Source organism: Nicotiana tomentosiformis, chromosome 2 (genome assembly GCF_000390325.3).
Source record: "Nicotiana tomentosiformis chromosome 2, ASM39032v3, whole genome shotgun sequence".
NCBI lineage: Eukaryota > Viridiplantae > Streptophyta > Magnoliopsida > Solanales > Solanaceae > Nicotiana > Nicotiana tomentosiformis.
The window spans coordinates 130843482-130868870 of NC_090813.1; positions in this window are offsets into that span (position 1 = coordinate 130843482).

Genomic DNA, 25389 nt, shown 5'->3' on the forward strand with positions numbered 1-25389 from the left:
TGGGTATTCCGGCTACAATCAAATTCTTATTGCTCCGGAGGATCAAGAGAAGACTACTTTCATATGTCCCTATGGTACTTTCTCATTCTCGTGGATGCCATTTGGTTTATACAATGCACTGGTGACTTTTCAACGGTGTATGATAGTTATCTTCACGGACATGGTGGAGGATTTCCTTGAGGTCTTCATGGATGACTTTTCAGTAGTCGGGAAATATTTTGATGATTTCTTGAAAAATTTGGATAATGTCTTGGCAAGATGAACTTGGTACTCAATTGGGAGAAATGTCACTTCATGGTCGAGGAAGGCATTGTCCTTGGCCACAAAATTTCAAAGAATGGTATTGAGGTCGACAAGGCCAAAATAGAGGTAATTTCTAAACATCCACCCCTAACATCCGTGAAGGGAGTGAGGGGTTTCTTGGGTCATGCGTGGTTCTACCGCCATTTCATCAAGGATTTTTCCAAAGTGGTGAACCCCTTGTGTAAGTTATTAGAGAAAGATGCCAAATTCTATTTCAACGAGGATTGCATGAAGGCATTTGAATTGCTCAAGTCCAAATTGACAACTACTCCTATTATCACTGCACCGGATTGGAGCTTGCCTTTTGGCTCATATGTGACGCAAGTAATGTGGCGGTCGGAATAGCTTTGGGGCAACGTATCAACAAAATCTTCCATCTGGTCTACTATGCTAGTAAGACCATGAACGATGCCCAAGTCAATTACACGGTGATCGAAAAAGAACTCCTTGCTATTGTTTTTGCTATGGAGAAGTTTTGCCCGTACTTGATGGGTACAAAGGTGATTGTCCACACGGATCATGCGGCGCTTCGGTACCTAATGAGCAAGAAAGATTCAAAGGCGCGATTAATGAGATGGGTGCTTTTATTGCAAGAGATCGATCTAGAAATCCAAGACCGCAAAGGCAGTGAAAACCAAGTGGCGGACCACTTGTCTCGCTTGGAGGGGAGGGGAGGCCACATGACTGCCTTGAAATTAATGACTCCTTCTCCGATGAGTAACTTCTAGCCATTTCAATGACCAAGATGCCATGGTTCGCCGACTTAGCAAATTATCTTGTGAGTAGTATTGTACCGAATGAGTTCTTTTCAAACCAAAGGAAGAAACTCAAACGGGATTGCCTTGACTGCTATTGGGATGAACCGTACCTCTTTCGTATTTGTACCGATGGTGTGATTCGAAGATGTGTGCCTGAGAAGGAACAAGTGAAAATTATTGATGCTTGCCACTCTTCACCATATGGTGGTCACCATGGTGGAGAAAGAATGATGGCGAAAGTGTTGAGTTGTAGATTCTATTGGCCTACTCTCTACAAGGATGCAAGTGATCTAGTCAAGTGTTGTGATGAATGTCAACGGGCCGATGGGATTTCTAAGAAAAATGAGATGCCCCTCACCACCATCTTGGAAATTAACATTTTTGATGTGTGAGGCATTGATTTCATGGGACCGTTCGTAAGCTCTTGTGGGAACACCTACATTTTGGTAGCTGTGGATTATGTATCAAAATGGGTTGAGGTCATTGCTCTACCCAACAACAAAGCTAGAAGTGTGGTGGCATTTTTGAAAAAGAACATCTTCACAAGGTTTGGTACTCCAAGGGCCATTATAAGTGATGGGGGATCGCACTTTTGCAACAAAGCTTTTGATACCTTACTCACCAAGTATGGTGTCACTCACAAAGTCACGACCCCCTATCACTCTCAAGCAAGCGGACAAGTGGAAGTCTCCAACCGGGAGATCAAGAGTATTTTGTCAGAGACAGTGAATGCCAACGGGATGGATTGGTCGAAGAAACTTGATGATGCTCTATGGTCCTATAGGATGGATTACAAAACATCGATTGGGATGTCTCCATACCAGTTGGTGTTCGGAAAAACTTGTCACCTTCCGGTGGAACTTGAGCACAAAGCTATGTGGGCAATGAAGAAGCTAAATCTTGAGTGGCATGTCGCCGCCAACTTAAGGGTGGCACAATTGAATGAGCTTGATGAATTCCGGTACCTAGCATATACAAGTTCTTCCTTATACAAGGAGAAGATGAAGTACCTCCATGACAAGTACATCCGGAATAAGGAGTTCAAAGAAGGTGATCTTGTGTTATTGTTCAATTCTCGGTTACGGATGTTTCCGGGAAAGTTGAAGTCTAAATTGAGTGGCTTGTTTAAGGTGGTGAGTGTGACACCCTTTGGTGCATTAGACTTGAAGAATAAAAATGATGAAGTGTTTAGAGTCAATGGTCACCGGGTGAAGCATTATTTGAGAAAAGTTGATGATTTCCACGTCGTGGCATTGATTTATTTCAAGTGACTGATGGCAATCTGCGTCGTGCCGCGACGTTAAATCAGGCGCTTCTTAGGAGGCAACCCATGTTTCTTTTTATTTTTATTTTTCTTCTTTTTTTAGATAGGTCTTGTTTTGTACTAACTGGTTTTGAAGTTTGTTGCATGAATGAGTGTGATTTGCAGGAACTGTGCTTTGGAAAAGTGGCTAAGTGCGAAAAAAGTGCGAACCGCACATTTATTATGCATACCGCATATTTATTGTGCGGACTGCACATTTATTGTATGGACTGCACAATTTTGATGGCCACAGCAGAAAGGGATCTGCGGCCGCACAATTCTTGTTGCGGCCGCACAACTGGAGATTAGAAATTGCAAACTCTCTGAAGTTTGCATGTCAGAGAAATGGCCGATCTGCGGCCACACTTAGAAATGTGCGGATCGCAGATCGTCAAAAAGGGTAATTGGTAACAGGTAAGGAGTGCGGACAGCACATAAAATTGTGCGGTCGCACTCAGCTTAGCATTTTTTTCCCTAGTCGGTCAAACTATAAATAACATCCCCTCACACTGGTAAAACTTTACACACTCTAAACACTTAACACAAAGTCCAGCACATTGCACTTAAATTGATTCAAGCATCTCACACTCATTGCATCTTCCTTGCATCACTACATCACTGGTAGGTTCAATTCATCTTCAAATATTTTGATTTTATTAATTTTGTTTATAGTTAGTGTAGTTATTTTTAGGCCTAATGTCAAATTCATCATCATGTGTGCTTAAAATTGTGTGGGTAACTTCTTAGTTGCTAATTAGGGGATGGGTAAACTGTGTATTATGTCTAAATTTTTACTACCATGTCTAAATTGTGCTAAATTGAAAAGCCCTAAGTTCATTGTGGTTGGTGTTTAAATTGTGCGGTCCGCAGATCTTTAGGCTAGGAAAAATGTGTGCATTGATTGTGCGGACCGCACTCAAAATTGTGCGGTCCGCAAAAATTCAACCGCGGCTGTAGAAAAGTGTGTGCGGCCGCAGATAAAGCAATTCTCTAACTTCATAGAGTTGTCATTTTTGAAGTTTCAATGTGCGACCGCACCCAAAATTGTGCGGACCGCACTTTAGATATGCGGCCGCACTTAAAATTGTGCGGACAGCAGAATCATCACTGCGGCTGCACTTTCAAATTGTGCGGTCCGCACAACCCCATCTGTGGCCGCACTAAAAAATGTGCGGTCCGCACTTCCCCAAACCTGCAACATGTTTTGTTCTGCAAATTTTATGCTTACCTGCACTTAACTATAACTAATTCCTGTTGCTATGTATTATAGACAATGGTTAGATCATGGGGACGAGGTGATACATCCAAGGGGAGGGGTGAACCCTCCCGAGGCCGAGGAAGGGGTACCCTATCACTCTCTGTGCTAAAAGTAATCAGTAAGAAGGCAACAATAGTCTGAGGTAGACAATCGGAGCCCTCCAAATCAAGTTTATATGCCCATCTAGGGAAGCATCGGAGGCTGACTCAGTGCAAAGGCAGCCTGTTGTGCAATCACAGCCACAGCTGCCCCAGGATAGATACCGACTGAGAGATGAGCCTACCTCTTCTAAGAGTACTTCTGAGGGCTCGGAAGGGAACAGCCAGGCTTCGGAACCCTCATCTACTCATGCCCCCGCCACACCAGTCACAGTTGATGATGATGATGATATTTCGGATGACGGTCAGGGGGGGAGGGGGGGTGGATACCAGAGTTGCAGGCCTGGAGAGGTCAAAGAAGAAGGAAGTTTGGTAAGTTAGGTTTGTGAGCCTGACTGTATTCAACAGGTTCCGAGAGTGGTGGCCTCAGAGATCGCTCACACTTGAGCGTCAGTTTCTTTTAAAAGACTTGGATAGGCATAATCCCAATATGTTAAGACAATTTCGAGAAAGAAAAGGGTGGAAGTGGTTCATGAAAAGCGTATTGGATGCCAAGGAGCACTTAGTCCGGGAGTTCTACGCCAATGTGGCGCACATCAAGAAGGGGACTAAGGTGACTAAGGTGCGGAACTTGAAAGTACGATTTGATCAGAGCACCCTGAACACTTATTTGGGGTTCGAGGATATAGAGCCGGTGCAGTATTTAGAGAAGTTCGCATTGGGTGACACAACTCGACCTTGGCTAGCTGAGATACTAGCATCTCCAGGATTACCACTACCATGGATCACAGCAGGGGTTCCTATTCTATGGAACACCCTCAACTTTGAAGCAAAAGGATGGAAATCATTTGTATGCAGTCGCATAGACCCAAGCCGGAATGAAAACAATCTTCCAATCCCTCGGGCAGTCTTAGTTGCATCTATCATGGCCGGGTACCCAATTAATATGGGTGCCATCATGTCGGTCAACATGTCTTTGGTTGTCAGGCAGGGTGAAAGCTCCTATCCGTATCCCAACACTATCATGGAGTATCTCACGGATGCAGGGGTAGAGCCCAAGAGCTTTGATACGAAGGTTAGGGCTAAGCAGCCCTTCTCCCGGTACTCTCTGAAGGACCCAAGGAACCCGAAGAACAAGGGTAAGTCGACTACTACCGTAGGCCAGTCTGATGAGTCATCGGTGGTAGTTGCAGATTCTACTGCTATGCCTTCTACAGCAGTCAGGCCTTCCACCGAGATAGCTACCATTCTACCACCTCCATCTTCAAGGCCATCAGCATTAGTATCAGTGTCTTCCTCTTCCACTTATCCACTCACTACGCTACGAGTCTCCCAGACACTGGTGAGTCTCAACAACTAGATGCAGACAGCTACTGCAAAGCTGTCCGACCTATCCAGTGTTGTTGCAGCACAGTCTTCTGCCCAGCACCCCAGGTTCCTTCGTAACTGGAGGAAACATTGAAGAAGATATTGGATAACCAGAAGACTATCATGGATACCTTGGTGGCACATGGGCGGAGCAATTGGGGAGCTAGGTAAACAGGTGAAAAAGATGAGAAAATCCCAAGCCTCGAGAAAATCAATGGACAAGTTGAGACGTGAAGTGACCAAGATAGCAGCAGTTGGTGATCTTCCCTTTGACTTACTGATAGAGACAGATCCATCAGTACCAACAGCACCATCAGTACCAGCGGCACCAGCTGGCCAGTTTGAGTAGCCAGACCTCGCTGTCCACACGGCTGAGGCAGTGCTACAGATGTTCACCAACCCAGCTATTCCCCGAGCAGAGGATGATGAGATCCAGTTGTAAGAGTCTGAGGGAGGTGATGCTGCTATGGACACTGAGACCACATAGGGAGTCCTCTCTACTCTTTCCCTTTCTTATTTTGATTTTTGTTAAGCACTGATGACAATGCTTATTCTTATTCAGGGGGTGGTCTATTTTGATTTGATATGACATTTGACATTGACCTATAATAACTGATAACATTCTCTTTTTATTTTTATTTCCATTATGTACATATTTTTCTCTCTATTGATGTACATATTCTCTTTCCCTTTCTCAGTTTGTATATTCATTTATGCTTTCAGCAGTTTACTTCATAGCTTCTTTATTTTATTTTCTAAGTAGTCAATGTTTAGTCTAATAGCTTCTTATTTACTTTAATAGCTTCTTTTTAATTTAGTAGTTTCTTTTCATGTTTAAGTGATCAATAAGCCTTTGGTTTTCTTAATTTCACGGTTCTTTCCAAAGGTAATTTTTGTGTGAACCGGGTAACTCTTCCCAATGATGGATGGCGTGACAACTTTCTTAAGGGATTGAGTCTGTTATTGATATTTAGGTAAGAACAATAGTAGTAATGAATAAGAGGACCTAATTGAGTCAAACTAGAAGAGTCAAGCATGCTTCACTTGGTACCAACACACTTAACTACATGCTTATGATTAAAAACAAGTTCTTGGAAAATAAATAGCTCTAGTTAGTGACCTTGTGACTCTTACGTTGACATAGGCAATCATCGAGTGGTTTAGTTAAACCATTAGTGATTTTTAATCTTAAACACGGTTGTTGTGGGCCTTCAACTCTATCCTCTTTAACAATCCAGCTGTGTGAGAGGTGTAATATTTTATTGCAAGTCCAAGTACCCATGCGAATGGTCTAGAACTTGTCCCGAATATATTTCTAGGCAAAATTTTAAGTTTTGCTTGGTTTTAGAAGTGATTGTAGGCTCTTCTTGACCCGTTTTAAAATTTTTCATGCCCCACCAATGATGTTATCCCTAGTCAACCCTTTTGAGCCTAAAGCCTTTCTCATTTGATAACCATATTACAAGCCTTTACCCGTTTTCTAGTGACCCTCTCTTGGCACCTGAGCTTTCCTTAACACTCATGAGAATCGATTGGCGAAAACATAAGTTTAGGGGAGATATGAGGAGTTTGAAAGTGGTATCAAGGTACAAAAAGAGAAAAAAAATGAAGAAAAGGCAAGACAAAGAAAAAGAAAGAAAGAACAAAAGAAAAAATACAAAAATAAAGTGAATAAATTGAAGAGTTGAAGGGATTCAAAGAAAAGCAAAAGTGCAAAGCATGGAGGAAACAAAAAAGGAAAAAAAATTGAATATCATGACCAAGAAAGAGTGATGTAAAGTCTCTCTAGTTCCCCTAAGGAAAAAGAAAATGACACAAAGAGTCGATAAAGCATGAGCCAAAAAGAGAAAATGGTGTGCTTAAGGAAAGATGAACCCGTTCTACTCTAACATTTCCTACCTTAGTCCAAAAGCCTTCATTACATTCCAAAACAGCCATACGTGATTTCAAGCCAAGTGAACTTACATTAGTGGTGATTTACATGAGGGGCAAGCATATGGTACTTAGAGTCGTACTTGTGACAATCTTTTGTGAGAGATGAGCGAACTTTTCACAAATCCTTAAAGCGAGTGTTGTATTCTTAAGTGAGATAAGCTAGCGAAGAATAGAGGAGGAGGAGTTTGGGATCCACAGTGACCTACATGAAAGAGCGAACTTCCTTGATGAATAAGTCAACTCTTGATGCTCAAGTCTCACATTAGAACTATTTGTGCTTAAAACTTCAAATCATTGCCCTGTTGATAATTCATAAGTGTTGTGGGTAATTGTTGGTCCCAATTGATGTGTTTTTTGCTTCATTTTAGATTAGCTGGAATAGAGCTTTTCTTGTGGAGGTGGAAATTACCTTATTTGCTTGAGGGTGGCCTAGTGGTTCGCTGCATCCTGAGTCGTTTCGCTGCACCTAGAGCCTTTCTTTTGTACTTATTTTCTGTCTATGTTACTTCAGACAGTAGTTAGAGTTTTGTATATTTTACTAGTTCTCATACATTTGTGACATCAGATCTTGGCACACACTCTAGTAGACTTTATATTTTGGGGTATTTACATATTTATGCTTGCATTTAGTTGTTTTTATTTTAACCATTTGACTCTCTATTTCTCAAATTTCTAAACAAATGGGATTTAATTACTTGAAAATTGTTTAAAAGAAGAAATAACGTAGTATCTTCATCGTAGGCTCGCCTAGCGGCGACGTTAGACGGCATCACGGCCTACAGGAGAAATTGGGTCGTGACAGGGTCGTTCGTTAAAACGATTCTAAAATTCCAAGGCCAAGAGAAGAGAGATTTTCGCAAAGTTCTAAGGAAACAAAATAATGCCGTGTGTTTCTTTCTTTTCCTGTTTTGTCTAAAACAAAAATACTATTTAGAAGTAAGAAACCACAAGTTGGTTTTTACGAAAAATAAACAAAACGTTCCCATTAGATTTTATGTAAGGATATCAATGGTTCTCTAAAAAAAACATTTCAAACCGATTACTAGGTTTTTCTTAATAAGATTATACTATTGATATAAATCTACATCATACCGAATAATTAGAATAATTTTTTATTTTTAAATAATATCAAAAAGTATTGAACCGAACCGAACCAAATAAATTTATATGTATATATTATATGTATTAATTTTAAAAATAACAAAGCATTAATGTAATACTAATGTAATTGAAATTAATTTTTCTAATGTTTTAAATTTGGAAATTAATTAATATATTGACCATTAAACTTTTTCTTATTTGAACTAGATAAGAACATCTAATATTTAAGAATTTAAAATCAAATAAGATTTTATTTATAATAATTTTTTCCTAATATTTAGAATTTTAAAATTATCTAAGATTTATAGACAGTTTATAATGGAATGTAACTGAAGATTCCATTTTAGAAAAAAAAAATCTATTTATTAAATAAATATCAAAATAAATAGATATATACTAATTTATTTAAACAAAATGCTCTTAATTTTGGACTTGAATGCTTTTGAATATTAACCATATAAACTAACTTTGATAATATGTGATAGTAATCGTTTAGATCATTTGTTGTTGAACTTTTATTAACTTATTCTTCAAAAATGTTAAGATATAATATTTCAAAGATAAAATTTAACAGTTTCTTTGAAATTTGGATTTAAAGTTGTCTTATGCTTGTTACATTCACTACTAGAAATCCGGTAAAAGCCGACCAACTTTAGTTGGTAATGGCCAATAACCATTCAAAATGCGACCATTTACGTGTGGACGGTATTTTAGCGGTCAAAAAGGCATACCGACCAAAGTTAATCGGAAATTACCGACCAACTTTGGTCGATCAATTAAATTCAAAAAAAATATTGCAAAAAAAAAACCGACCAAAGTTGGTCGGTTTTTTAATTATGTAATCAAAAGATTCACCATCTAGGAATCGAGGGTCTGTACTGTGGCAGGATACTATTCTACCACTAGACCATTGGTACATTTTGTTTTAAGACTGTCTTTTATTTGATTTATACTCTTTAATTGTATTTTCGCACGAAAATAACCGACCAAAGTTGGTCGGTTTTATTAAAAAGTAAAATTACCGACCAAAGTTGGTCGGTTTTTTTAAATGACCCGCCGAATTAACCGACCAATTTTGGTCGATTTTTTTAATATTAATTTTTATTTATATTAATTGAAAAACCGACCAAAGTTGGTCGATTTCTTGAAAAATAAATTTCGCGGGACTCAAAAATAGTTTTCCGCATTTTTGTGCCAAAGAAAACCGACCAAAGTTGGTCGGTTTCATAAAAAAAAAATTAAAAAATAAAATATTTTGAAAAATCGACCAACTTTGGTCAGTTTTTTGGCCGGTCTTTTGACCGACCAAAGTTGGTCGATCGACCTTGGTCGATTTTTGCCGAATTTCTTGTAGTGATTGTATCTCGTGCTAATCCTTTGAAAGCTTATATTTGAATTTTTAGTTATAAAGCGTAAAACTTACAAAGTATACAATAAATACTCATACGAGCTTAAATGTTTTTCATAATTTTTGTTTTATAACTCAAACGTAATTTTTAATAAAATATTATTCTTTGAGATGGGTACACGCGCAACGCGCGTATTCTAAGACTAGTAGTAATAAATTGTATGAATTTCTTTATAAGAAATTTAAGATAATTATATGTTTTTGTTCTATTAATTATATTGACTTTTAGCACAAATAATGCTATTTAGGTTTGTAATTTAAATATTAGTAAACCAATATGTTCTGTTATTTTAGATAAACGTCCTTACCAGAAACATATAGGTCGGATGAGTCCATGGTCCAATAATCGGACAGATTATGAGTCATCTCCTACCCTGATTTTTTCTTTGTCAATACATTTATTATTTTCTTTCAAGTATCAATATTTTCTTAGTTTTATATATCTATCAATCTTATTATTATAATAATTATAAAAGCAGAAAACTCCAACGCAAAATGTTGATAGATCTCTTTACCTTTGAAATTAATTTTCCATTTAATAAAATTTTCATTTAATTTATTTTAATATTTAAGACTTTAAAATCAACTAATACTTATGGTTCAAAATGTAGTTGTTGTATTCTACTTTTACAATGGTACATTATTCATTTTTAATCTGACAGAAATGCAATATTAATTTATTCCTTTTAATTTGATGAAAACAATTCATATAGTATTTCTTATAATTGATTAAAGAAATAGATCAACTTGAATTTTGCTTGCCAGAAAGAAAACAATTATTTTATGTTAGTGCACTAACCATGTTGTATTTTTTAGAATGAACTTGAAAATGAAAAAAAAAACTTGAAAATAGCTTTCCAAAAGAGATTCAGAAAAGCTTTTAAATCTTCAAAGGCTACGTGTTCTTGCTCTTAATATTTATGTGACTTTATACAAATAATTTACTTATTAAAAGGGATGCACGCGCATGCACGTACACTAAGACTAGTCTATATAAATGAGTGTTAATGTCTCTTTCAGAGAATTATATATCCGTCTAGATCACTGTCATTATAAAACTACAAAAAGAATGGGAATGATCTTGTTACTAGTATTTAGTACGTAGTTTCAGTTGCTAAACACTTGGAAACAAGATTCCCGGAAATCCCCCACGTTGTAGTGATCTAGAGATATAAATTATTACTACTACCATGTAAACACTCGTACATATACATTCAACCATGTAGGAATTATGGAGATGAAACAACAAACCAAGCTGCATTATGGCATCATATTTGTGGTTTGCGTGTGTGTATTTATTATGTGTGTGTTGGTAGATGTGGCAATGTCACATCGAATTGCAGGTAGTAAAAATATTCCGTTAAGTGTCTTAATTTTCTAGGATAATTACTTTGTCTCATTCAAAATCTATTAGAGAAAGAGCAATTAACTGCAACGAATCGATCAGTCGTTTTGAGTTCTAGCGCTTTGTTCGGCGGTTTGAGGCCTTGAGTAACTTTACTTTAGGTATTATGACTTGTACACGTGATCGGAATTTGAATTTAGGGAAGTTCGGAGTTGATTTGGAAAGAAAATTATAATTTCGAAAGTTTTAAATTAGAGGAATTGACTAAGGTTTGACTTTTGAGTAAACGACCTCGGAATCGGGATTTGAAGGTCCCAACAGGTTCATATGATAATTTTGGACTTGGACGTATGTCCGAATCGGGTTTTGGATGACCCGGGAGCGTTTCGGCGCCTATTGTGGAAAGTTGGCATTTTGAAAGAATTTCATAAATTTGGGTTGAAGTATATTTCAATGTTATCGATGTTCGTTTGGAATTCCGAGCATGGGAATAGCTCTGTATGGTGATTCCGGTCTTAGGAGCATGTCTGGATGTGGATTTGGAGGTCCGTTGGTCATTTTGGGGTCAATTGGCGAAAGTTGGAAGTTGGGGGAGTTTTGAAAGTTTGACCGGGAGTGGACTTTCTGATATCGGGGTCGGATTCTGATTCCAGAAGTTTGAGTAGGTCCGTAATGTTAAATGTGACTTGTGTGCAAAATTTGAGGTCAATCGAACGTGAATTGATGGGTTTCGGCATCGAATGTGAAAGTTAGGAGTTCAATGGTTCATTAAGCTTGAATCGATGCGCAACTTATAGATTTGACGTTGTTTAATGTGATTTGAGGCCTCGATCAAGTTTGTGTTAGGTTATGGGACTAGTTGGTATGATTGGTCCGGGTCTCGGGGGCCTCGGGTGTGTTCGGGGTGATTCCGGGCCACTTTTCGTTGAGCTGCTGCTGCTGGTTTGCTGGTGCTAGTGTTGTTCTTCACGAATGCGAAGGCCCTCACGCGTTCGCGAAGAAGGAAGTTGGACTGGGCCCTTTTTGTTCTATGCGTTCGCGAGTGGGAAAACGCGTTCGCGAAGGGCTAGCTAGTAAAGCTTCACGTTCGTGGGCCCTGTCTCGCATTCGCATAGAGGAACTGGGGGGTTGAGGCAGATTTGCTTCACGAACGCGAGGGGCTTGCTGCGTTCACGAAGAAGGATTTTCGTGTCTGGGCTTGCTGAGCTTCGCGAATGCGAGGGCGGTGCCGCGTTCGCGATGAAGGGTCGCCTGGGCAGTGTATAAGTTGCAAGAAACGGGTTTTGGCTGATTTTATCTCAAATCTTCCATTGGAGCCGAGCTTGGGGCGATTTTTGAAGGGGCTTTTTCATCATCCTCCACTAGGTAAGTGATTCCTTCACATTTTAAGTTAAATATATGAACCATATATGGACTTGAACATGAAAATTGGGGGAAATTATGAGATTTTGAAGAAAACCTAGAAATTTGTAGTTTTGGATTTTGACCACGAAATTGAACATGGAATTTGGAATAAATTATATATTTGAGTTTGTAATATTATGGGTAATGTTTATCTTCGAATATTTTCGGAATCCGGGCACGTGAGCCCGAAAGTCGGCTTTATCAATTTTTCGAACGGAGTTGAAAATTGTTATAATTTGTTTTATAATGAGAATTAGAGTATATATTTATGGATTTGCACATTGATTGACTAGTTTTGGAGCGGCGGGCACCGGTTTGAGTGTTAGAGCAGCGTTGGAGCCGGTTATGAAACTTCGGAGCGAGGTGAGTCTCCTGTCTAACTCTATGAGGGGGAAACTACCCCTTAGGTGTTGTAATTTATATGTCCTACTTGTTGCGGGGGCTACGTACGCAGGTGATGAGAGTCCGTACGTAGCTACATTCATGTTATTGTCCGGGTAGACTCTGGTACACGCCATGCTATAACTGTACTATTTGGGTTATTACTTGCTTATTAAATTCTTTCACTTCGCATTACTACTTAAGACTAGACGGACGTAGAATGATAGACTTGCTATTATAGAGATTTGACGAGTTTCATGATTAGCCGTGGAATAATTGTACTCCTCTTACGAATTTCTCCCGCGTTATGCGTTCTCATCGAAAGGTTTCCTCAAAGCTCCTTATAACTCATATGTTCCTTCGTGAGTAGGGTCAAGGACCCATCAAAGCTTCTTATTCTAATGGGATCGGGTTGTTCGCCTCGGCAGGATTATGTACCACACTCTCATGGGAGTAGGCCCTTCGCCTCGGTAGTATAATGGATGTATCTATGGTTCGTGTCGTTCGACCCTCGGCAGTGCACATATTATGATGGATCGGGTCGTACGCCTCAACATTTCTATAAAATACTCTCATGTAAATCGTGCGTAATATCTGACAAGAAGTCACTGTATCTATGAGTCTTCCTGATTTGAATTATGACAACCTATCTGGTGAGGTCTATTATATATATATGCTCCGGTTGAGGAGGTAATTGCTAATTGAGAGCTTGAGTCTATTGTAGAGAGGAGGACAATATCACGTATTTACACTTGTTTAAATTCGTTTATTTACTCTGCCCCATATCTGTTTACTTCTTATTGTATCTGTCTTATTGGACCACAAGTAAGTGTTGATGTCAACTCCTCATCACTACTTCTCTTGGGTTAGGATAGATACTTACTGGGTACGCATTGATTTACGTACTCATGCTACACTTGCTGCACATTTTTGTGCAGGTACATATATGCCTGGTGAACTTTTGGACGCAGAGGCACGACTATTGCGGGGACTTACCATGAGGTGCATTTCATCTTACGATTTGCAGCCTGCAGAGTCTCAATCAGAGTTATTTGTATTCTCCTTTCTAATTTATATCTCAGACAGATGTTGTATTTTATTTTATTTCCTAGTTGATGCTCATACACTTGTAACACCGAGTTTTGGGTTGCTTATGGGTTGTCTTTAATTATAGTTGTGAAAATATTATCCGTAACCCTGTAAATTCTATTTTTTATTATTTAATTGATGAAAATTATGGTTTCAAATATACTAAAATAAGTAATTAAGTTAAACATTCACGGTTGGTTTGCCTGACGGCGATGTTAGGCGCCATCACGACCTCTAGTGGATTTTGGATCGTGACAGCTTGGTATTAGAGCATTAGGTTCACTTAGGTCTTACGAGTCATGAGCAAGTCTAGTAGAGTCTTGCGGATCGGAACGGAGACGTATGTACTTATCTTCGAGAGGCTACAAGGCTGTTAGGAGCACTTCCCTTCTTGATTCCTCATCGTGCGATTTGATTCCTTTAAGGCTTGTGCCTTTATATCCTTCCTACTCATTCTTATACGATGTTCAACGCTCGTGTCATTTGGGCATTTAGGCGTTGCAGTGTTACTACAGACGGGGAGCAGGGTGTTTCTCCCTGCGCATTCGAGCAGGTTATTATCATCTTCTTGTGAAAGGAGGTTTTGTTATTTCAGCTCAGTAACTGTATTTTTGATGGTTTCAAGGCTACGCGCAGGTTGCTATGATGTTCAGACGTTGTTATCGCATAGTGTTCGTATAATTGTAGGGTGTTTGTCTATGTGTCGGGGCAGTGAATGACTTGAAAGGAGGTTTTTCTCAGTGCATGATTTAGAGGTTCAGCATTTTATTTCCAGCGGAGGAAAGGCAATCGGACTATGAATGTTTAAGTTTGGGATAATGGAGTAACGAGAATTGGTATTTTCGAGCGTGGTAGAATTCTCAATTGTGATGTGGTGTCATCGTCCTTGTTGAACACATTAAGGTTTGCCGGTGTTGTGGTCTTCATCAATTTGCCTTCGAGGCAGGGTAGTGTGAAATGGTGCTAGAGAAGAAGTTGTCCGAGATGGAGGAGTGTAGCAATTTCGGAATCAAATGGGTATTTCTAATGTTGATGGCTCGAGAGGGATGGTTTTCTAGGAGGCTTGGAGTTGGTGGTAATTTATTAGCTCAAGTGTTACAGAGATGGATTCAGATTTGAGGCAACAATTGGGCAGCGAAGGACGAGGAAGGACATGTGGGAGGTATTTTGCGGTGGTTGAATTGCTAGAAGGTCAAGTATGAAAAGCAGAAGTCGAGGAGTTGCTTAAAGGAGATGGTTTAACCAAAGTGGGAGAGTGGCATAGTAGCATATGGGTTCTGTGGTAGGATAGCCGCACACCTTGAGGAAAGTTTGTAGCTATTTGGGAATTCATGGTGGACAGTGACTAGGCCTACGGATTTTATTTGGATGCAACATGACTTCGAGTTTGGAATGTATTATTGGAATTTCAGCTGATGTCAATGGGCAAGAAGGAATATCGGCGGGTCCCAGGGTTATATAATTGTAGCTTCAAGCTAAGTGGAAGAGCCCCACCGTCTATGATTGGATTACATAGTTGTCTACTTGTGCGGTTTCTGGTTATCGATGTATTGGTGGGTTATTACGACTAAGGAAAAAAAGCATCAGTGTTAATTTGAGCAAAGGATTTGAGGAATGTATGTTATATTTTGCCTTATCGATTCATGTTCAGGTTTTGGGAAGACTCAGAGTCTATGCTTTGTGTGGATGTGATGTACAAGGAAAGGAATTCAGCAGATTGCTTCTTTGAGAGGGCATTCATGTGCTAGCAAGACCTTGGAGTTTGATTATATTTGGGAACAAGTCAGCGTGGGTGACTCTCAACAACGGTCCTAGTGGGTTCAAAATTAAAGTGCGGTGCCTAAGGATTTCGGGTTCGTGGTATGGTTAAGTATCGAGCTTTTGCAGTGGATTATGAAAGGGGCTTGGAGTGTTCTATGTTATCATCGGTCTGTGGTGTAGCGCTGGAGGAATGGGAGAAAATAACTTCGGATTCATAGAGGAATTATATGAATGGGTGCACCAGTTGAAGATGCGAATGTGCGCACAAGGAGGGTATGAGTTAGTTCGTGGGTTTTTAGGCAACGTGATCTCATGAAATAGGATCACTCAGGATGAGTGTGGATTGGGTTTGTTATATTTTTAATGGAGCTATTATTATTTATAAGGAAAGTCTAGAGTAAATTAGAAGAAGTTGGGTCGGTTAGCAATGGTTGAATCGGCATGATGTTGGCGATGATCAGTTCCTTCAGCGTGTTAAGTTATGCAGGTGATTTGTGGCGGTACGTGCGAGGCTTGACGGCCATCGTAATTTGATTTATTTGGAGGTATTCTATTATAATGGCATGTTATGTGTAGATGGATCCCGGAAGAGTTATGGTGGTTTAGACCACTACTTGAGGACTGTATTTTCTGCGGTTATGGGAATTCAGTCGTGTGTTGCAATGGTTCTCCTGAAATGAGTTAAGTGAAAGGTTTCTATATGATGGAGTGTTTATTCTATTAGTGGTTCAGGAGTTATGATGGAATTCTTGTACTCTCGCGTATTGGAATGTTAGGTGCAGTGAGCGGCATGGGAATTGTAAGTTGAGGATCAAGGTTGCGGTTCGGTGTAGACAAGAATATTACGAGCTCGAATGAGCAGGAACGAATTCAAATGTTTAGAGTAAGCTGGTATTGTCTTTAGCGTCATTTGAGATCGGTGTCCTGTGTAAGAGGCTTTGTGTACTGATTTGTGGATCTCGATTCGCTTTACAGCATTGTATGGCCGATTGTATGGATGTGCAGACTTTGTTACCTGGTGCGGAAGGTCGTGGGATCGTATCCCACAGGAAGATTGTATAAGTGTGACATTTAGTCACTTGATTGATTGAAGATTGAAACCAAGTATGGAGATTATGGTACTATCACTAATGTGAGAGCTTAGGCCTGGGAGGCACTCTATTAATTTGGTTGTGAACTGTGGAAGTTTATTCCGGATTGGACGGCTGTTCTTATATGTCATGAGTAGGGTTGTTGTGGATCCTTGGAAGGTTATTAGCCCAGTGCGGTACGATCAGAATTGGCTTGAGGTCCATGGATGGATCTAGATGTGAATGTGTGCTCTATATCAGGCCGAATGTGTTCATTTCAGCATAGCGTTGCTTACAGAGGGGTCTACGGGCCTTGGATGTTATTTCTGTCATCATCTATCCCGTGTAATCTTTATTGTGCCATGTGGGTTGTGAGACGGTATGATTATTCGCACTCGTATCGAAATCCCATGTAGTTTGTGGTGTTGTGAGAACAAGATGGCTCTCGAGATACAGGTCATTTATTGTACCTTAGTCGTGCTTGGGTTTTGTAACGTATGGTGCTATCTGTCTCCCCAGGGATGATATTATACACTTGGCATGCTTGTGGTCGACATTCGGGTATTTCATAGGTATGAGCATTCTGACTCGGTAGGTATTTTCTTATAAATTATTATGTTTGGATCGGGTGGCACGCCGCCACCACGGGTATATTGTTTGGATCGGGTGGCACGCCGCCACAGGTATCATGGTTGGATCGGGTTGCACGCACGCAACAGTATCATATGTGGATCGGGTTGCACGCCGCAACAGTGTGATGTTGAGTACAGTTCCCTATATCTATTCTTGTGTGTTTTGTTTCTCATTTTCTGAGAAAGGTTCATAACATCTTTTCGGTTATTTAATTAGTTACGTGAGTTGAGTAGTTCTTTCCAGAGTTTATTTTCCTTATGTATCACATTCGAGTTTGTAGCTTATTGGCACATCATATGAGATTTTTGGCAGTGTCTGAGGTTGTTTATTGACTGAGCAGCTTGTACTGGGTGAGACGAGATTATTGGACCTGTGATCAGTGCTATCGGATTTATATAAGGTATATTAAAGAGCAAATATTGTTGTTCAGTTCAGAATGAAGCAATGCTTCTTGTCAGGAGGAGAGACTCCATGATTTGTGATTCGGCAGATGGTAATGAGTTTCTACAAATCTTTTCCGTCATGGAAGTATTGCGAGAGTTGAAACGGGGCTTATATATGTTATGAGGTATACTACGGGCTTCGGGTCAGTGAAAATTTCAGTTGTTGTGCTTGGGGGAGATTGCCTTGGACAAATGAGTTATGTGGTGCATGGTGTGATTTCAGTGGAGGAGCATGGTCACGTTGGGTTCAGTGTCTGGTGATTAATACGGTGTTTGTGTGTTAGAATATGGTATCATAGAGAAACTTCGGATGTTGGAATTTGGCTCTAAAGCTTGCTAGCTAAGGTAGCAGGAAGGATCTTCAGCCTGGCTCAAGCTAATGTGCTCAACTGGGTTGTGGTGGCACGGGTAGGTGCACGAGGGGTTAAAAAGTAATTTTGGACAACTCCGGAGCAGTTCTTAGCACGTTCGAGGACGAACGTATGTTTAAGTGGGAGAGAATGTAACGACCCAACCGGTCATTTTGATCTCTAGAGCTTCGTTCGGCGGTTTGAGGCCTTGAGTAACTTCACTTAGGTATTATGACTTGTACACGTGATCGGAATTTGAATTTCGGGAAGTTCGGAGTTGATTTGGAAAGAAAATTCTAATTTCGAAAGCTTTAAGTTAGAGGAATTGACTAAGATTTGACTTTTGAGTAAACGACCTCGGAATCGGGATTTAAAGGTCCCAACAGGTTCGTATGATAATTTTGGACTTAGGCGTATGTTCGGATCGGGTTTTGGATGATCCGGGAGCATTTCGGCGCCTATTGTGGAAAGTTGGCATTTTGGAAGAATTTTATAAATTTGGGTTGAAGTGTATTTCAATGTTATCGATGTTCGTTTGAAATTCTGAGCCTGGGAATAGCTCCGTATGGTGATTCTGGTCTTAGGAGCACGTGCGGATGTGGATTTGGAGGTCCGTAGGTCATTTTGGGGTCATTTGGCAAAAGTAGGAAGATGGGGGTTTTTGGAAGTTTGACCGGGAGTGAACTTTTTATATCGGGGTCGGATTACGATTCCGTAAGTTGGAGTAGGTCTGTAATGTCAAATGTGACTTGTGTGCAAAATTTGAGGTCAATCGGACGTGATTTGATAGGTTTCGGCATCGAATGTGGAAGTTAGGAGTTCAATGGTTCATTAAGCTTGAATCGATGCGCAACTTGTAGATTTGACGTTGTTTGATGTGATTTGAGACCTCAAAAAAGTTTGTGTTATGTTATGGGACTGGTTGGTGTGATTGGACAGGGTCCCGGGGGCCTCGGATATGTTTCGGGGTGGTTCCGGGCCACTTTTGGTTGAGCTGCTGGTGCTGGTTTGCTGGTGTTGGTGTTGTTCTTCGCGAACCCGAAGGGCCTCACGCGTTTGCGAAGAAGGAAGTTATACTGGGCCCTTTTTGTTCTATGCGTTTGCGAGTGGGCAAACGCATTCGCGAAGGGCTAGCTAGTAAAGCTTCGTGTTCGCAGGCCCTGTCTCGCGTTCGCGTAGAGGAACTGGGGGGCTGAGGCAGATTGTGCTTCGCGAACGCGAGGGGATTGCCGCGTTTGCGGAGAAGGATTTTTGGGCCTGGTCTTTCTGATCTTCACAAACGCGAGGGCGGTGCCGCGTTCGCGATGAAGGGTTGCCTGGGCAGTGTATAAGTTGTAAGAAACGGGTTTTGGCTCATTTTATCTCAAATCTTCCATTGGAGCCGAGCTTGGGGCGATTTTTGAAGGGGCTTTTTCATCATCCTCCACTAGGTAAGTGATTCCTTCACATTTTAAGTTAAATACATGAACCATATATGGACTTGAACATGAAAATTGGTGGAAATTATGAGATTTTGAAGAAAACCTAGAAATTTATAATTTTGGATTTTGACCACGAAATTGAACATGGAATTTGGAATAAATTATATATTTGAGTTAGTAATATTATGGGTAATGTTTATCTTCGAATATTTTCGGAATCCGGGCACGTGAGCCTGAAAGTCGGCTTTATCAATTTTTTGAACGGAGTTAAAAATTGTTATAATTTGTTTTATAATGAGAATTAGAGTATATATTTATGGATTTGCACATTGATTGACTAGTTTTGAAGCGGCGGGCACCGGTTTGAGTGTTAGAGCAGCGTTGGAGCCGGTTATGGAACTTCGGAGCGAGGTGAGTCTCATGTCTAACTCTATGAGGGGGAAACTACCCCTTAGGTGTTGTAATTGATATATGCTACTTGTTGCGGGGGCAACGTACGCACGAGGTGACGAGAGTCTGTACGTAGCTACATTCATGTTATTGTCCGAGTAGACTCAGGTTCACGCCATGCTATAACTGTACTATTTGGGTTATCACTTATTAAATTCTTTTACTTCGCATTACTACTTGAGACTAGACGGACGTAGAGTGATAGACTTGCTATTGTAGAGATTTGACGAGTTTCATGATTAGCCGCGGAATAATTGTACTCCTCTCACGAATTTCTCTCGCGTTATGCGTTCCCATCGAAAGGTTTCCTCAAAGCTCCTTATAACTCACATGTTCCTTTATGAGTCGGGTCAAGGACCCGTCAAAGCTTCTTATTCTAATGGGATCGGGCCGTTCGTCTCGGCAGGATTATGTACCACACTCTCATGGGAGCAGGTCGTTCGCCTCGGCAGTATAATAGATGTATCTATAGTTCGTGTCGTTCGACCCTCGACAATGCACAGATTATGATGGGATCGGGCCGTACGCCTCGACATTTTTATGAAATACTCTCATGGAAATCCTTGCGTAATATCTGATAAGAAGTCAGTGTATCTATGAGTCTTCCTGATTTGAATTATGACAACCTATCTGGTTTATATATATATATGCTCCGATTGAGGAGATAATTGCTAATTGAGAGCTTGTGTTTATTGTAGAGAGGAGGACAGTATCACGTATTTACAATTGTTTAAATTTGTTTATTTACTCTGCCTCATATCTGTTTACTCCTTACTGTATCTTTCTTATTGGACCACTAGTAAGTGTCGATGTCGACCCCTCGTCACTATTTCTCTTGGGTTAGGCTAGATACTTACTGGGTACGCGTTGATTTACGTACTCATGCTACACTTGCTGCACATTTTTGTGGAGGTACATATATGTCTGATGACCTTTTGGGCGCAGAGGCGCGGCTATTGCAGGGACTTACCGTGAGCTGCATTTCATGTTACGATCTGCAGCCTACAGAGTCTCCATCAGAGTTATTTGTATTCTCCTGTCTAATTTGTATCTCAGACAGATGTTGTATTTTATTTTATTTCTTAGTTGATACTCATACACTTGTGACACCGGATTTTGGGGGTGCTTATGGGTTGTCCTTTATTGTAGTTGTGAAAACATTATCGGTAACCCTGTAAATTCTATTTCTTATTATTTAATTGATGAAAATTATGGATTCAAAAATAATAAAATGAGTAATTAAGTTAAACATTCATTGTTGGCTTGCCTGACGGCGATATTAGTCGCCATCACGACCTCTAGTAGATTTTGGGTCGTGACATTAACCTAAAAAATTAAGACACTTAATTAATTATATATAAACCATGGTAGAATAAGTGGTTGTCAACCAAAAGGTCTCTTTGTAGTTCAAAGTAGAGCAAAGAAAAATAGCAGAGAAAAAAGTAATGATGACAACAACAGTGATCATCTTTATAGTTATGATGTTTATGAAGTTTAAATCAGATCCACCCATAGATTTGTCAAGCACACCAACAACAAACTCAACAATAATGTTCATTTAAGCTTCCCCATCTCAGAGCATATGAACTGCACAATTACAGTCTAATGCTCTACTTAGATAACTTGCTTAATATGCGATAATTTTTTAATTACTAATAGATTTTATCAAAAATTACTGATAGAGCTCGTTGATTTCTTCACTCGAAAAAATACTTGTTTTTAATAGTGCAAGTCACATAAATAGGCTTACCTTTCATTATTTTGAGCTAGCACTTTTGCTTAAAATTTTATTTTATAACTCACGCATATATTTTAACAATGTAAATGATATTCTTAATTTTTTTTATTTGACATAAGATGCACGTATGATGCACGTTTCATAAATATAAAAGATAGTTTTATTAAATATACTTGGCAAAAGATAACATGTTTTGCAAATAAGGCTGAAAGTTTTAAATGTTTTTCATTCCATTTAATTTCTAAAATTAATAGTACTCGCTAGTAATATTAAAATATGGATATGGTCAAATGACCCTATAATTAGTATTTAGGGATCCCTATTATTTAGTTATTAAATACATATCAAAATAAGATTTTCGAAAAAATGCCGACGTAGTACTAACAAAGAGGATATAAATTGCTTTTGTGTAATAACAAGTAAAATATGTTCAATAATTTGATTAAAAAGTTACTATGGAATATTGATGACTCAGTATATTATAAGAGATAGAAGAATAAACTCCAAATAGATATATATGCATGAATTTTTAAACAACAAACTAGAAATATTATGGAATCACGGATTTGTGTTTGCGTATGCGAATATTTTTATGTGTGTGTCGGTAATTTGTGATAATGCCACATTGAATTGAAGACTGCCCAAGAAGATTCTTAATGAAACAAATGTAGTCTTTTAAAATGGCGTAATTATTTGGACAATTAAAACAGTTAACTGAATATCTCTAAGAAATTTTATATACATCATAGTATTATATTACTTTTATCCACATGCAACTTTCCAAGAAGATTCTACGTAAACCAAAATAGTAATAGTGGTTGTCAATCAAGAGGTTCTCTCTACAGTTGCAAAGCAGAGCAAAGAAAAAATTTGGACAAAAAAGTATTGATAACAACAATAATAGTAATTATTATAGCTATGATATTAATGAAGTCTAAGTCATACCCATCCAAAAAGTTATCAATCACATTAACAACAAACACAACCATCTCCGAGGCTGAGCCAAAAGAAACCAAGGCCAAACTACGCATCAATGTAAGGCCTTAGAAAAAGGAGCACAAAGATCTTGCTCCTGCATTGAGCTTTACAGCAACAACCACGAGCATTCTTCTTATCTCCAGTCAAAGATTAAAGAGTTGCACATTAAATGTGATGTTCAGCTAAGCTTTCCCATCTCATAACATATGAACTACACCACTACAGTCTAATGCTCTAGTTAGATAACTTGCTTAATATGCGATATTTTTTAATTACTCATAGATTCTATCAAAAATTACTGATAGAGTTTGTCGATTTCTTCACTTGTAAAAATACGTATTTTAGTAGTGCAAGTCACATAAATAGGCTTACCTTTCATTGTTTTTGTCACGACCCAAACATTCCTTTGAGACATGTCGTGACGGCACATATTCTCTACGACTAGGTAAGCCTAACATATTACGGAAATATCAATAATGGAAGCAAAACTAAATAGCTAACTGCATTAGATACTGAATAACCAATAATAATGTCGCTCGGCATATACAATAACGAAAACACTAGACGTACACAGTTTTCCAAAATCCGAAACATCGTGAATCACAAACTACAGAAGGAAACCTAGTATCTCTATACATCAGAGTCTAACAAAAGAAATACAGAAGATAATAGACATGGGAAAGAGTAGAAAGGGTCTCCGAGGTCTGCAGACGCGGCAGGTATACCTTGAAATCTCTGTACAACAACAAGCACTCTCAGCTAGTAGTGGGGCTGATAAGAAGTACTTGGATCTGCACATGAAAATATGTGTAGAAGAGTAGCATGAGTACACCACAACGGTACCCAGTAAGTGCCAAGCCTAACCTCGGTCGAGTAGTGACGAGGTCAGGTCAGGCCCACTAGTATATAATAAATAAAGCAGGAGAATATACAGTATAATAAGAGACAAGAATTTAACAAAAGAAAATATAGCAAGGCAACAGTGCAACACAGAGGGGTAAACAGAAGGGGATCTCCCGAGATACCGTCTCTTAATTCAAAAATAAATATGTAGGGATAACTCTCGAGGTACCGCCTCGTAGTCTCAAAAGTAAATGTATAGTGAGAACTCCCGAGGAACTACCTCGTAGTCTCAAAAGTAAATGTGCAGGAAGAACTCCCGAGTAACCGCCTCGTAGTTTCAAAAGTAAAAGTGCAGGGAGAACTCCCGAGGAACCGTCTCGTAGTTTCAAAAGTAAACACACAGCTCAAACCGATAAATACAACAGTTAACAGCAAGATTCCTACAGTTATACTGATAAAGAACAAGGAAAAACAGGAAATCAACTAGGCATGCTTTACAAAGTTTAAATAAGTAGTTAAAGCACATAGACATGCGATATTAGACTAAACAGGATAACTACACATATTGGAATAGCTCAATTGAGAATGAAAACAGACTAATACTCATTTAAACGGTATAACACAAATTAAAGAAAAAATAGGTTGCTACCCAGTAAAATAAATCGGGTTCTACAACAATTAGCCTGCTCGTCACCTCACGTACACGCCGCTCACATATCACAACAGTACTAAATCCTAGGAAAATTTTCCCCACACAAGGTTAGGCAAGCCACTTACCTCGAACCAAGCTCAATCAATCAGTAACAATACCTTTTCCATGAATATCCGACTTTGAATGGCCCAAATCTAGCCAAAATCAATTACATACTATAAATACAACTATAAAAAACTAATCTAACTAATGAAATCAAAGCTAAAGCAAGAAATTAGAAAATCGCCCCAAAAGCCTCCCCGGGCCCACGTCTCAGAATCGGGTAAAAGTTACAAAATATGAACACCCATTTACTCACAAGTCCAACCATATAAGAATTACTCGAATCCGACCTCAGATCGCCTTTCAAAACTCACAATTTTAGTTGAAGAACTTCTTCCCATTTTTCTCAATCTTTCAACCCCAAAACTAAAATTAAAGAATTAATTAATAATAGATTAGTGGGATATAACCAAAATGGAGTGTAGAATCATTACCCAATCGATGTCTCTGAAAAATTCTCAAAATCTCGTCCAATTCCGAGCTCCCAAACTCAAGTTTTGATAAAAATGACCAAACCCTCATTTTGAAATGATATAAGTCTGCCCAGTGATTCCTTAATCGCGATCGCGGAAATAGCCTCGCGATCGTGAAGAACAACTTTGCTGCCCCAGGATTTTACCCTACGTGAACGCGCAAAACACCAAGTGAATGCGATGTGCTGGCTCTCAGACTTACGCGATCACGAACGTCCTCACGCGTTCGTGATGAGCAAAGCGCGTGGCCCAGCTTTAGCCCCCTTAACTCTACGCGAATGCAACCTTGGCCACGCGTTCGCGAAGCACCACTATGCGTTCGCATCCTTATGCCCGCAAATGCGAAGAACAAAACTTCCTCTGCCCAGCTGAGCCTACGCGATCGAGGCCCCTATCTCGCGGGTGCGTATAAGGAAACCATATGCACCAGATCACAGAACTTCAGCCATTTCTCTAAGTCCAAAACGCATCCGATAATGATCTGAAACACACCCGAGGCCCCCGCGACCTTAACCAAAGATACAAACAAGTCCTAAAACACCATACGAACTTAGTCGAGCCCTCAAATCATATCAAACAACGCTAAAAACATGAATCACCCTCCGATTCAAACTTAATGAACTTGAAACTTCCAATTTCTACAACCGATGTCGAAACCTATCAAACCACGTCCGATTGACCCCAAATTTTGCACACATGTCATATTCAACCCTACGGACCTACT